The sequence below is a fragment of the Gavialis gangeticus genome, unplaced genomic scaffold, assembly GCF_001723915.1.
Source record: "Gavialis gangeticus isolate Ggan-Ray unplaced genomic scaffold, GavGan_comp1, whole genome shotgun sequence".
NCBI lineage: Eukaryota > Metazoa > Chordata > Crocodylia > Gavialidae > Gavialis > Gavialis gangeticus.
Window position 1 is genome coordinate 111,009,835 of NW_017729024.1, and position 12,676 is coordinate 111,022,510.

The window sequence follows — 12,676 nt, forward strand, 5'->3', positions numbered from 1 at the left end:
GAAGATGATGACTAGTCAAAGAATTGTGAGGTGGCTTAGGAACTGGTTGAAGTGGAGAAAATAATGGGTTGTGCTGGAAAGGAAACTATCACGAGCTTGATAATTGTATGAATAGGATTATAGGACATGATTCCCTAAAATTGCAAGCTGCTGGACTCGGGGACACAGGAGGTTCCTTCCAGGCCTATTTTCCTGTTTCTAAAAGCTGTTTCTTCTGCCTGTCCTACAAGGCCAATACAGCTAAGAGGAAACTGGATTCTCAACTTTTTAGTGCAGCAGCAAAACAAAACTGCTAAATTTCCATCAGTTAGGTCTCTGTAATTAACAACATCATGTCCTTGAAGGCAATTAATTTGCATAGGAATCACTGCTGAGTGCCTAATTTGGTCTGTAGAATCCTTATTATTGGTGATACCCAATAAGGTAAGAAAGTAACTTCACTCTTTCTTTTATTCTAGCCACTACAAAGCCAAGATTGTGGGCCTGGTTCCTAACAGTCCTCAAGCTTGCATAGTTATATACACCAGTGCAAAGTGAGTGTAAGCTATAATCTGTCTGCCTTGCTGTTATTTTAAATAGACAAAACTGCAAAAGTGCAATGCTATGGAGAATTAGGCCCCAGGTTTAAGATGTGCTGCGAGTCAAGTCCTCATTTGACATACAGTTACAAAAGTTTAGTGTATTTGTTTAATCCTATCAGGATGTCCATTGCTTCAAAGGGAAACTGAAAAGAATTCATCCCTTCTTCTGAAGAGTTTTTAGAACAAGCAACATAATGACTTTCATTTTTTACCAGGACTCTCAGTGCTGGATCTCAGGGGATACAATTCAGATTTATATGACTCCTGCCACTGTTGATGGGAATGAAACATGATCTAAGAATGAGATGTATGGACTGTTATCCTGTAATAAACACTAACTGCCATATCCCTAATGGAAACTAGGCAGTTATTCCATCTTGCAAGGACACAATAAGATACGCAAATCTTAAATATCAAACATTTTTTTCTGGGACGGTGAATAGTGCAAATACCACCTAAATCTCTGGATTTTCTCTAGCAGTATTTACAAGAACAAGTAAGAAATTCACAAATTACCTTCTATAATTTTAACAGCTTTTAACCTATTTTTTTAATTTGTGCATTTTTATTCTGTATATATTACTTTCCTGTAAATGATGCACAGTAAACATTGGCACTGCCAAAGCTCCAGGGAAAGGCTGCCCTATATTGTTTGATGATACTCGTCCACAACACAGGCAGGTTACTGCTCATGTCCTAGAATCTCATGGCTGAGGTGTATTGCTTGAAAGCTCTGTGGTAGTATCTGAACATTTTGGTTATTTAGCTTGTTTTTTAAATTCAATCAATATAGTCAATCTCAAGTTTATGATTTCAATTTATTTGTAATGTTATAACATGATCTCTCCCATTTGGCTGTTTTACTAATTTGTATTGGGTTTTTTCCTCTGGCAGTAGGTTGTGGCCATGTCTGTGCTTTTATTGTCCATGCCATCAAGCTTTAAGAGAATGTGATGTGTTTTTAGGAAATAGAGTTACATGATTCTGAGGAATAAAAATTTAATCTTTTTTGCTATCAATTAGGTCTTTATTAAATTAAATGATAACTCATACATGATTTTTCGTATTAAGTTTTCACATCTCTTCCTTTTCTGGTGTAGTCAGCTTTGCATCTGGTCTTCAAGAAGATCTGTTAGAAGGGTAAGAAGCTGTTTTCACTTAGAAGTTCCTTCACAGTTCTTCCTGTCATTAAGCCTAGAGATCTGTCAGACACTTGTGATGACAGCAAAGAGGAGGAGTGGTAGGCAACTGTTGATCCCTCTGTATCATGGTGTATACATGAGAGGTCACCTTCAGTGCAGATTCCTAGGTAGGAGTATGAAGGAGTGTAGGCTGCCCAGACTTCCCATCCTCCCTTTAGATCTTTGAAACAGAATCCAAAGGCCAGACTGAGTCTGGATGTTTGGTGCCTTGATGACTGTAAAAGTACACTAAAAGATAACTTCCTTGTCAGCTTTCCTTATCACTTAGCTTTGCAGCAGTATCTGCTTTGTCATTAGTATTTTCTATTGAAGATTTCCAGAGGTTTCAAGATTGGCTTGCCAAAACAACCAGTGCATTGGATATGGAACACCACAGTAGTGGAAAAATTGCACCAGTGATTTGGTATAGTGGCTCCCTAGCAATGAGGAAGACTGCTGATCCCCAAACATCAAGGTCTTCATAGAATGAGGTAGAGACTTAAGAATAATACCACACTCTGACATAACTTAAGGCTAATATGCCTCAAGCAAGTGCCAAGCCACTCTAGAAGGATTTTAAATTTTTCCAGTGTACCACGATTACTTTTCTATTGTCATGAGTTGGCAAGATGGAAAGCCTAAGTTAACCTCATGGGCTTTTTTCTGCTTATGATAAAGGAACAAAAATTTAGACCTTCTGAGGGGGGAATCATCATCCTCAGTAACTCAGGTAGACTGGTGGGTTGCCAGGCTCCCTTAGCTCAGTGTACTTTGCACAGGACAAGGAAATCTCCAATGCACTAGGTAGTTTTAGTCAGTGTGGTACTTCGGAGGGGGGCTGCCACCCCAGCACCTGGTCCCTCTCTGTGGTCCAGCCCACCTGCTGGCTTTGTCCTGGCCCCGCCTCATCTCCAGTCTCTTTCCTGCCATGACTTTGATGTTATTTTGCTTGTTGTTGGAGGAGGTGGTCTCTGGAGTTGGCAGTAACCTCTCTAGTCATCTTGCCTGCCTGGCCAGGCCAGTGTCCCCACCTGGGGCCTATACTCTCCCTCAAGTACTTCACCCTTAAGATAGTGTTCCTGCAGGCTCCTGAACACCTGTTGGGGCCTCAGCTGTTGCAGCCTTGGCCCCCACTTTTCTCTGGCCACACCCTCAGCCTTGCTCCAGTGTTTAAGATCTCAGCTCCCAGGTATAGGCCTTACCTTGGTGGCAGCCTCTCCCCAGGTTCCAGTCTCACCACGCCAGTCTCAGTCCCTATGGCTCGGGGCCAGCTTCTGGTACATATAGCAGGGGAGTGCCACCCAGGCACCACTGCTCATGGCCTACTCTGAGTTGACACATGTTCCTGTAGAAAATTTCAATTTTGACAGAATAGCAATTTCTAATGGAACAATATTTCTTGTAAAGACTTTATAGCAGTTCTATTTTTAATCAATCCCATATGTTTTGACTATAGTTTTGAGCATGCTAGAAACACCACCTATTCCTCTGTGGTATCAAGAATAATGAGACTTTTAAATTTCACCTGTAAATAGGTATAACTAAGGGATCTCTTGAAGTGGGTAAGTAAGAGCAAGAACAACTACAGCAAGGTTAGGTGGTATTTGTAGGTCAGGTATTCAAAGGGGGAGCTGCTGGGAAAGAAACTTGACTTGAATACATTTCTCTGGCTTCCAGTAAGTCCCAAAGGGTGATCCTCCAAAGGGGTACTCTGGTTATTTCTGAGCTTGGGAGACCAGTTTTAAGCTTTTTCAGGTATCAGATTTATGTGCAAATAGCCTAAAATCACCATTTTTAAGGCACATTAAGGATGCACACATGTAGACCCATGGCCTTAACGTTCCTTAAAAATGGCTAATGCACCTCAAATGTACACATGTTGACACATGTAGACACACGCATGGAGAGAAAATTCCCCCCGGGTATCTAATAAATACCTAAATGGACTTAGGCACATTAGTCCAGTGTTACTCCACCCTATTCGCATCCAAAAAATGCCCTTAGGGGTGGGCCCCCTTCCTCCTCCTCACTGCTTTTTTGTGACTGTGACTTAAGGCCAATATTACAACCTACTGCAAAAGTAGAAGTATTAATGGTGTTTCAGGAATTCAATCAGGATGAAATAGGATTGAATTTAGGCACAGTGGTCCATTTAGACACCTAAAAGGTGGACAAGGATCTAGCTCAGATGATCTAGAGTATAGTCTTTAAGTATAGTCCCTTTGGATGACTATGCTTTACATAAATGTGGAATTATTGTCTGAGGACAAGGAAGAATGGTGACCCTGCAAACAGCAGTGTATCGTCCCAAGCTTTTGTTAATTTTATGCACTTAAAAATGGTAGTGCAAACTGACTAAAGTGACATAAGGCAGAAAATGTGAAAGTGAAGCAGCTGTAACATTTTAATGCTTTGGGATAATGTTTTTATGATGTGACAGTTTTAGGCCTTGTCAGAATGTAATGGAACTATTGCTGCTTTAAGAGCCACAATTGTTTTCAGACAGTAAAATATATTATATGATGCAGCCCCCTGGCTCTAGTGGAGTGCGCTGTGCTGAAGGTGATAAGTTTATACCAACTGCACAAACTCCACCAGGGTCACTAGCCAATCAAAGGTGCTACATCAGCCAAAGAGCTCTGTGAACATTAAACTGCAGTGGCAGTTACTCCATTACTATCTTAGCTGAGAAAAGTGGATTAGATCTGGAAGCAGTCTTTCTAGAAGGAAAAGTGGGGTTAGAGAAGCAAATGTGTCTTCTGTAGAGGATGGGTTTTAGCTGTGAAAACGTTGGATTTGTATGATTCTTGTGCAGTAGCCCAGCACCTCCTCTACTTCCATAGCCTAATGTTGTTGCCTGTTTGTAGCCCCTAGTGAATATAATTAATAATCTAAGGACTTTGGCAGCTGCAGTGACTTTTCAAGTGTAAAATTTACAGTTCCAAATGTAAGCCATGTGCAATATTGCAATGGACTCTACCAACTGAACGCATCTTCCACGTAGAAGATGAAGGTCCAATGAGAATGACTCAGTTTAATTTTAATTAATGTTATTTGTTCATTTAATCAACTTTATTTAATTGTTCCTTCAAAAATGTTATTCCTGAAGTGTGGCTTTTAGCTCAAGACGGATCCTCAGCCCAGCTGAAACCATTTTAGGGTATAAAATCAACTTCAGCTCCTGAGGGCAAAAGCCTGTTTTGTTTGTATCACCTTTTAATCCAGGTTTTTCATTTGGGTGTGTTGGTTTCATGTATGTACCTTTTGTTAGGAAACTTTTTACAGCAAGGTGAAGTACTCTCAGAATTCCTTGCATTATCCTCGTTCAAGAACTCCAAGTGCTTTAAATAAGCAGAAGCTGTAGCATGTCTGTAAGAGAGGAAATCGTGTGAAAAAATGCCTTGCTCTCTCTGCAAGTGATAGGTACAACAGACATGGTCAGAAGCTGCAGAGTAGGAGGGAGGAGGGAGCGAAACCTTTCTCCTCCCCGCATGTCTGACAGCTAGCTCATACAGAATAGAGAAGATAGTTCTTTGTCGCCCTCCTTGCGAAGGGGGTGGGCAGTGAGACAGTGAGCCTTTCCCACCCCAATGCCCCATGTTTCTAGCATTAAAATCCTGACCACACCCCCAACCTTCATGCTGTCTTACCCTTCCAACCTTCCGATTTTTTATTAAACATTGATTGCAAAGAGTTAAACTGTTTCCATATGTCTAGTATGAGGATGGAGTTTGTATCCGTTGGCAACCTCAGCTGAATCCAGCTGCAGCTGCTACCTGTGTGTTCCACTGTGTGTGCGCACATGTGAGCCCGTGTGTGTGTGTGAGTGTGTATGCAGTGACATCTGAACCATGCCCTGATTGTGTGAATGAAACTGTTACCTCTTTGTTGGAGGAGATATTAATTCTGAGCAATTATACCCCCTCATCTGCTCAAAGCTCACAACGGACCATGTCAAACAATATACAACAGAGAAGAATGCAAATAAACTTCAGTCTGCATAGCCCAGCGAAGTAGTTAGCCGCCCACTTACAAGATACTAAACTCTTGTACACATGATACACAAAGAATGCTAGCTACTTTCACCAATCCCTTTGGTCAAAAAAAAAAAAAAAACCTGCTCCTTGTCTTTATATCTGTGAGATTGGAGTTCTTGCTAATAAAGGAGCTTTTCCCATGATGCAGTGTGATAAGGATTGGCCTACATGTAGCCCAGCAAGCCACTGCTGATGTTTTCTTGATTAGGTGTCTTATCTTCCATTGAGCTGCATCTGATGAAGGTTGCTGACAGCATAATGGCAGGGAAAGCGTCGGACAGCTCCATAAAATGGCAGCTATGTTATGACATGTCAGCCAGGACTTGGTGGATGGTAAGTTGGCATGATAACATTTTTTTTTTCTCCCCAAAAGTTTTTTTCCTCCTTTCTGAACTCCTCCTTCATTGTTGCGATGCACGTGTTACAAAGTTCAGAGTCCGTGCAAAAGTTTCAAGCTCATGTTCAGTTACTCCCGGGAGCCCTAACTATCACTGTGGGTTAGATAAGGTTACTCTTGCATTTTGATGACATGGGCCGTTTTTTAAAAAAGACAGTGAGGACAGCATGAGATTTTTTTTTTAAAAGCAAAATGCAAATTTTACAGTGTGCGCCAAGCTTGCTGGGATGATAGTGTGGAGGTGGAAGCAGTCACAGGAAAAAAAGAAAGCAGCTATGTCATCATGCTTTGGACTAATTGTTCTTGAGTTGGTCTTAAAACAGAGCAATCTGCTGCTTTATTCTGTTTCCTCTGAATAATTATTTAGAAAGTGTATTGTATCACGTTATGAACAGCTTCCTAATCAGTATGCTACTGTCCCCCACACTTCCCCTTCATTTGTAGTCCTCCTCCCTTACAATGAATACAGTAACTGGAGCAACTACTGATTAATATGCCGCTTGGCATAATTAAATTTAGTTAACGAGGCTATGCATATTCAGTCCATTTTTTTCTTTGTTTGGGCAAGCTTGGCTTTCCCCCCTCCCCATATTTATACAGCTGCAAATGAAGAGGAAATAAGGAAAGGGAAAAAAAATAACCTAGGCAGGGTGGACTCTGAGACACAACTTTTTAATGTTACTGGGCGAAGGAGTCCAAAACTTTCTTTGATCAAAAGAGTGGACCCAGGAGCAAGTGTTTTGGAAAAGAAAAGCTTTTCTTCTCACCAATGCTACATGAATTTTCTTCATATACTGATTTTGTTGTGTGTAGACAATGGTCTCTTGTATGCAAACGCTATGGCATGAATGGGGAACCTTCGGCTGGCTGGCTAACATTCCATTATGAATATTAATTTCATTCTTGGGTTGCTTTGTCTAGTCGTGTATTTTTATCCTTTTCATTCCTTCATTGATTGCCTTTGCTTGTTTGTCTGGATAATTATTATGCTTACTGCATGGGCTGTTTTTTCACAATTACTATAGTGCTGAGACAATAGGTACTTTATTCTTGGCCATAGATCTGGCGAGCACCAGTCGTAGCATGTCCCAGTGGCTGGACAGAAGGCAGTTCTCTGATCATTACTGCCTTCCTCCACTGCTTTGAAAGGACACTTTTTATTTTTTTTCCAAAGGTGAATGTTGCTGTGCACATTTAGTGAGGGGTCATATATTAAGGGGGAGTATTTGATTTAAACAGTGTTTGCTGCTTGGGATTCTTTATGTACTTTTTAAATGATTGAGAAGACAGATTTTCTTGTTACTTGTTGAGCTACTACAGTTTGAGCTATCCTGCTAATTAAAGCAGTTTTGTGAATCAACTCTTTTCCCTGGGCATTATGCTTTATGGTAGTGTATTCATGTTTAATTGTTTAATCTGATTTTTATATTGTATGGGTGTACATTATTGAAATAAGCTATTAAAGTAGCTGAGAGAGATTTAGAGGAAGATACTATAAAATGTTTACATGGTAGATTTACTTCTACTTAGTACTGGTCAAAATTAAGTGATGGTTAAAGATGCATTTCAGACTATATTTTAATTTATAAGTGTGGGACCTAAAGTAAACTTGTGTACAATGTAGATTTTCTCTGAGGATAATTATTCCATATGTTACAAATTCATAATGTTGAAACTGTGAGGGCTAATGTTTATTTTTAATATACTACCAGTGCAAAGTTTCTATCAGGAAAAGAAAGCATAAATAGATTCTATGGACTGTTGCATAAGAAATGTATGAGTTTGGATTTTTTCTGTATCGTTGTGAGCACTGAATTGCAAACGCCTCATGTGAAACAGGAAATGCATTTAGATCGCTGATCACAGTTGTTGAAAAGTTCATTAGCAAATATCAACTCTTATGATGAACATCATTACTAGTATGATCATCTTTTTTATTATGGCTCAACTGTTTTAAAATCATAATGCAGCACGGATTTTCTCAGTCAAATTTAACGTGACTATTCCTAAAATAATATCTTTAAAAAACTTAAGCTGTTTTAATTTTTTTTCCTAGGAAATAATCTTCCTTTCTATCCCACCCTCCCACCACTGCTCCCCTTCTTATGATTAAAACAAATGAGCTTTTAATAAGTCTGTGCTTTCCAGCTCTGATGTTACAGTATTGCTCCATTGTTTCCTATCTTACTGTTTATTTCAGTCAGATTCTTTTATTTTGCAGCTAGGATAACAATTTAATTTTGCCTGATGAAAAAGAAAACTAACAGTAATGACATATACTGTTTCTCTGTGTTTCATCCAGTATGGGTATGTTTTACTAAAATATAAGAAGGTAAAATGGTTTATTGAGACGGCAATAAACAACCACTTGCAAGAGGGGAAAAAAACTTACCACCCCCCCAAGCAGAAACTGACAGGTAGATATGGGGGAGGGGGAAGTAACTGTGTTTTAAAGCTTAATTATATAGCTTATTTATTTCTGCATATAACTCTGTGATGGGGTAAATTTGTGCATGTGTAAAATCTTACATAATAATCATATTATTATTTTATAATCATGTATATTATCATATATACAAGATTCTAGAACTCTGTGCGCTGCAGATTGTGCATAGGTTTCCAGCATAGCTGATGGACGCTCTGGTGTTTTTATAATACTTTTCTGTTTATAAAGAAGTGAGGCTGAATTTCTGAATATTATGATTATTTTATCTATAAACACAAATCACTTTTCTTATATTTAGTCTTGTTTGAGACAAGATAGTTCAAGGTTACAATCAGAAGCTGTTTTTCCCAATTTACATTTCACACTTAAAAATACCATCTCAAAGTACAAGCTTACCTACAAAATCAGGTAATGCTGTTTTCTGTATAACTAACCAAAATATATCCACTTATTTTCATCTTACGAACTTACTGAACTTATGAAATGTTATATATCTATGCCAGGCTGTGAATATATCCTTTTATGTGTCAGTTAGATAACATACCAGTTTTTTTACCTGTCTATACAGAACTTTTTTTATTATACTGATTATAAGTGTTACTAATTGTGCCAGCTGCATACCCGGTGCAATATTTTAGGTAACTGGCAATTTGTTACATACATGCGCATGTGTATGTGTGTTTGTACACCTGCATGGACAATTGCACGTGTATGTACAGTATGTATACTAGAGCCAGAGGAGAACAAAAATATATGCTGCGTAGTCCAAAACATCAAGTAAAGGTGTTGAAATAATAGATTTATAGATAATCTAGTAGTTATCAGAAAGCCTGGATTCATGGCAACTATTGTATAGTTCCTATTAAGCAGAAACTGAAAACGTTTGTCAAGAGTTCACTTTTATATTTTACTTACATTTGCAATTTCAAAATCATCTTGAAGCAAGCCAGTATGGCATCATTCATGCTTCAGACTGTACTCATAGGTATGTCATCTTGAAGAGAGGTTGGTATGCTTTAAAAAGTCAACTAACATATTTTAATGTTAATAATGTGTAAGAGCGATACCAATCCAAGGCTCAATAATAAAGCCAGGTTTTAATACACTATTTGGTTTTACACAAATGTTAATCACATTCTGAGGGAGTTGTAGTATGTCAATATTTTGCAGCAGCACATCTGTGCAGTTTTCTAATTTGTATTAAAATTATATTCACAACATAGTAACTCCATCAGTTGTTCATTTTTACAGCTGTTAATGAATCCTTTGTTCTCAATAATGACTTTTAATTAAATGATATAGAAACAAATGTCAATCTAACTGTGGACATATTGTACTTGCTGTACTTATTCATGAGCCTAAAACACAGTGTCTTAATTCTGTACATTTCTGGGGGAGACAACTAAGAGGAAAGGTTACATTAGAAAGCGGTTACACAGTTTATCTTACATGCTTAAAAACACAAATCTGAACACGGTACATACTCAGCTACAGAATCCCATGTTACTGAGAATGTAACCATGGGAGAATGTCCCATGTAACATGGTAACAGAATTACCACCTTAGCCAGGTAACTGAGCTACTTTTTTCTGTATGAGTCACCAAGAGATTTTCTGATTCTTATTTCATTGATTTATTAAGATTGTTATTAATAAGTCTATGACAGACCTGAACATCAACTTTCTTTGTCAGATTACCTATGTACCAGTCTATATATGTACAAAAATTCATCTTATAGTCATTATATGGGCAGCTAAATTAGAACACTTTATCCAAAGATCTCTAGAAACTGCACCTTGAATATGTTTTCTTTTTAAATCTCTAATGTTCTGTATTGAAAAGAGAAATACCATGTAAGGTCCCAGAGTAAGTACTACTACAGTTAACTATATTGTCTTTGGTAATGACATTTCTTGATTGATCAGGGAATTGAAAACCTAAAAGTAACTAGATGTTTAACTTGCTGTCAGAATAAACTTGTCTAAGGGGCAAGTGTTGATCACAGCAGTTTCAGTATTAGGATTTAATATCAGTTCCTTGTTATGATTTTCAAACTATGTATTCTTTGGCAAAGAAAAGCTATTTGTACTTGTCTTAACAACCACATTTTTTCCAATCTCTCTGCCCTTTTTATTCATTAGACAATTAAATATCTATTATTTCCCTTTATATTTGCTGCTATCAGCAGTATGGTAAATTTGCCCCTGCATTTTTCAGTTCTGACTACGTATTTATGTTCATTAACAATTCTACAGTGGCAGATTCACGGGTTTCCTTTTTCTCCTATTAACTTGACCATTTTAGCACAGCTTTCTCACAAACAAATTCCTTGTATCCCAACAGCTTAGAAAAAATAAGTTGTTTACAGTATGTGTCTTTTGTCTTGTATAAGGCTTGGTGCCAAACCCATTCAAGTCAAGAGGAGGAGTACCATTAAGTACAATGGATTTTGGATCAGACTCGTACAGAATACATTTATATTTTATATCTGTATAATATGCAAGATACTCCTGATTTATGTGAGTAATATCTACAGAATCTATAAATGATATTTTACAATTTGTTTACATATGTGTAAACTGACTCTCAATATACATGGATAATACAAATTCACAAGCATATCATGTAAGGTAGGAAAAACTGCATATACTGTATAAAGTTCTTAGGACTTGAATTAAAATTTGTTCTTAGAACTTAGTATAGAACTGCTTTTCTTCTTGTTTTGACATTACCGATGTATTCATTCCACCCTCCTCTGCTTTTCAGTCAGACATGTTGGGGCCTTTATTTACTAAATTATCAACATATTTTTCTTGATTATAATTACATATCCCTCATAATCCTTGATGTTCACTGAATATACTGTAAACTGAAATATATACTGAAACATAAAATGCAGCTCTGATCTAACCTGGCACCGTACTGAACTTTCAGCAGTATTTTACAGCCTCCATAAAGGGAGATACTGGCTTTTCAAAATCTTGAATAAAGCACCTTGGAAAATGAGAAGACTTAAAGCAAGGAAGAAAAGGAACAAAAAGGAAACAAGGAAGAAAAGGATTCTGTAACATCCCATCCTAATTTAACTGGTGTGATGTTAGTAACTGAAGAAAACAGTGAAAGGAGAGCAGAACATGTGTGGGACAGAGAAAACTCCAGATCCAGCAATGGGTTTCTACAAAGGAGCTATTCTTCCCTCCATTCTGCACTGCTAGAGAAGCAGTTCAAGGAAGAACACAGCCCCCCACCATTAGAGATGTTCAAAGAGAATATCCCTGTGGTGTATTGTTCTAGTATGTAGATTTGCATTGGTTGTAGATCAAGGTATGATCAAATAAGTTAAATGAGATCATACCTTGCATTTTTGAGTGTCAGGGGTAACTTCAGGGGTAACTTTTACAGGGGTGTAGGTTGTAATGTTGGTGTAAGGACATAGGCAGACAAGGCTCTTTGGGTGAATCTGATATCTTTTATTAGACCAATTTAAATAGTTGGAAAAAAATTCTTAACAAGCTTTCGAATTTAAAAACCCTTCATCAGGCTGAGGAAGCCCCTGCAGTTGGTGTGTGCTCTTCCTGGATGGAATGAATAGTAAAGAAGCCAGAGGCTGACTTTCAGGTTCCTGTTTTATTTCTCTCACACAAACCCTCACAATCTCGGATCTCATTTTGTTTAAAAGAATAGTCTCTGCTTCTGTTTTAAGCCATTTCTTGCCTATCCTCCCTCTCATCTCCAAATCTACCTTTCTCAGAAAGTGATTTTAGTGAATCTCTTTTTTGTCAACATGTTGGGAATTTGTTAACCTGCTGTTTTCTGATACAGCAGAACTTAATGCTCATGTAGCAGTGTCATAGATTAAAAAAACAGAACTTTAACAGTGCCTGCTGGAAGTAGATGACTGTATATTAACTACACTTGACACTGTCTCAAATAGTAACAGCCTGACAGAGAGCATGTACACATACAGATTGCATTTAGTACAAATAGCATGTGTTATTTCAGACCTTTAAATCAAAAGTTATTTGGGTGTAATT

At 37.9% G+C, this 12,676-nt stretch overlaps 2 long non-coding RNA genes across 2 annotated transcripts; one reads left to right on the plus strand and one right to left on the minus strand.

Annotated features, from left to right (window-relative positions):
* Positions 1–1,380: 1,380 nt before the first annotated feature.
* LOC109297642 lies at positions 1,381–8,168 on the minus strand. The gene is made up of 3 exons (XR_002097372.1): positions 5,880–8,168; positions 5,024–5,131; positions 1,381–1,710 (listed from the first exon to the last, which is right to left on the minus strand). It is a non-coding gene; the product is annotated as an uncharacterized LOC109297642 (long non-coding RNA).
* Positions 6,049–12,086, plus strand: LOC109297643. The gene is made up of 3 exons (XR_002097373.1): positions 6,049–6,132; positions 11,035–11,161; positions 11,577–12,086. It is a non-coding gene; the product is annotated as an uncharacterized LOC109297643 (long non-coding RNA).
* The last annotated feature ends 590 nt before the right edge of the window (positions 12,087–12,676 follow it).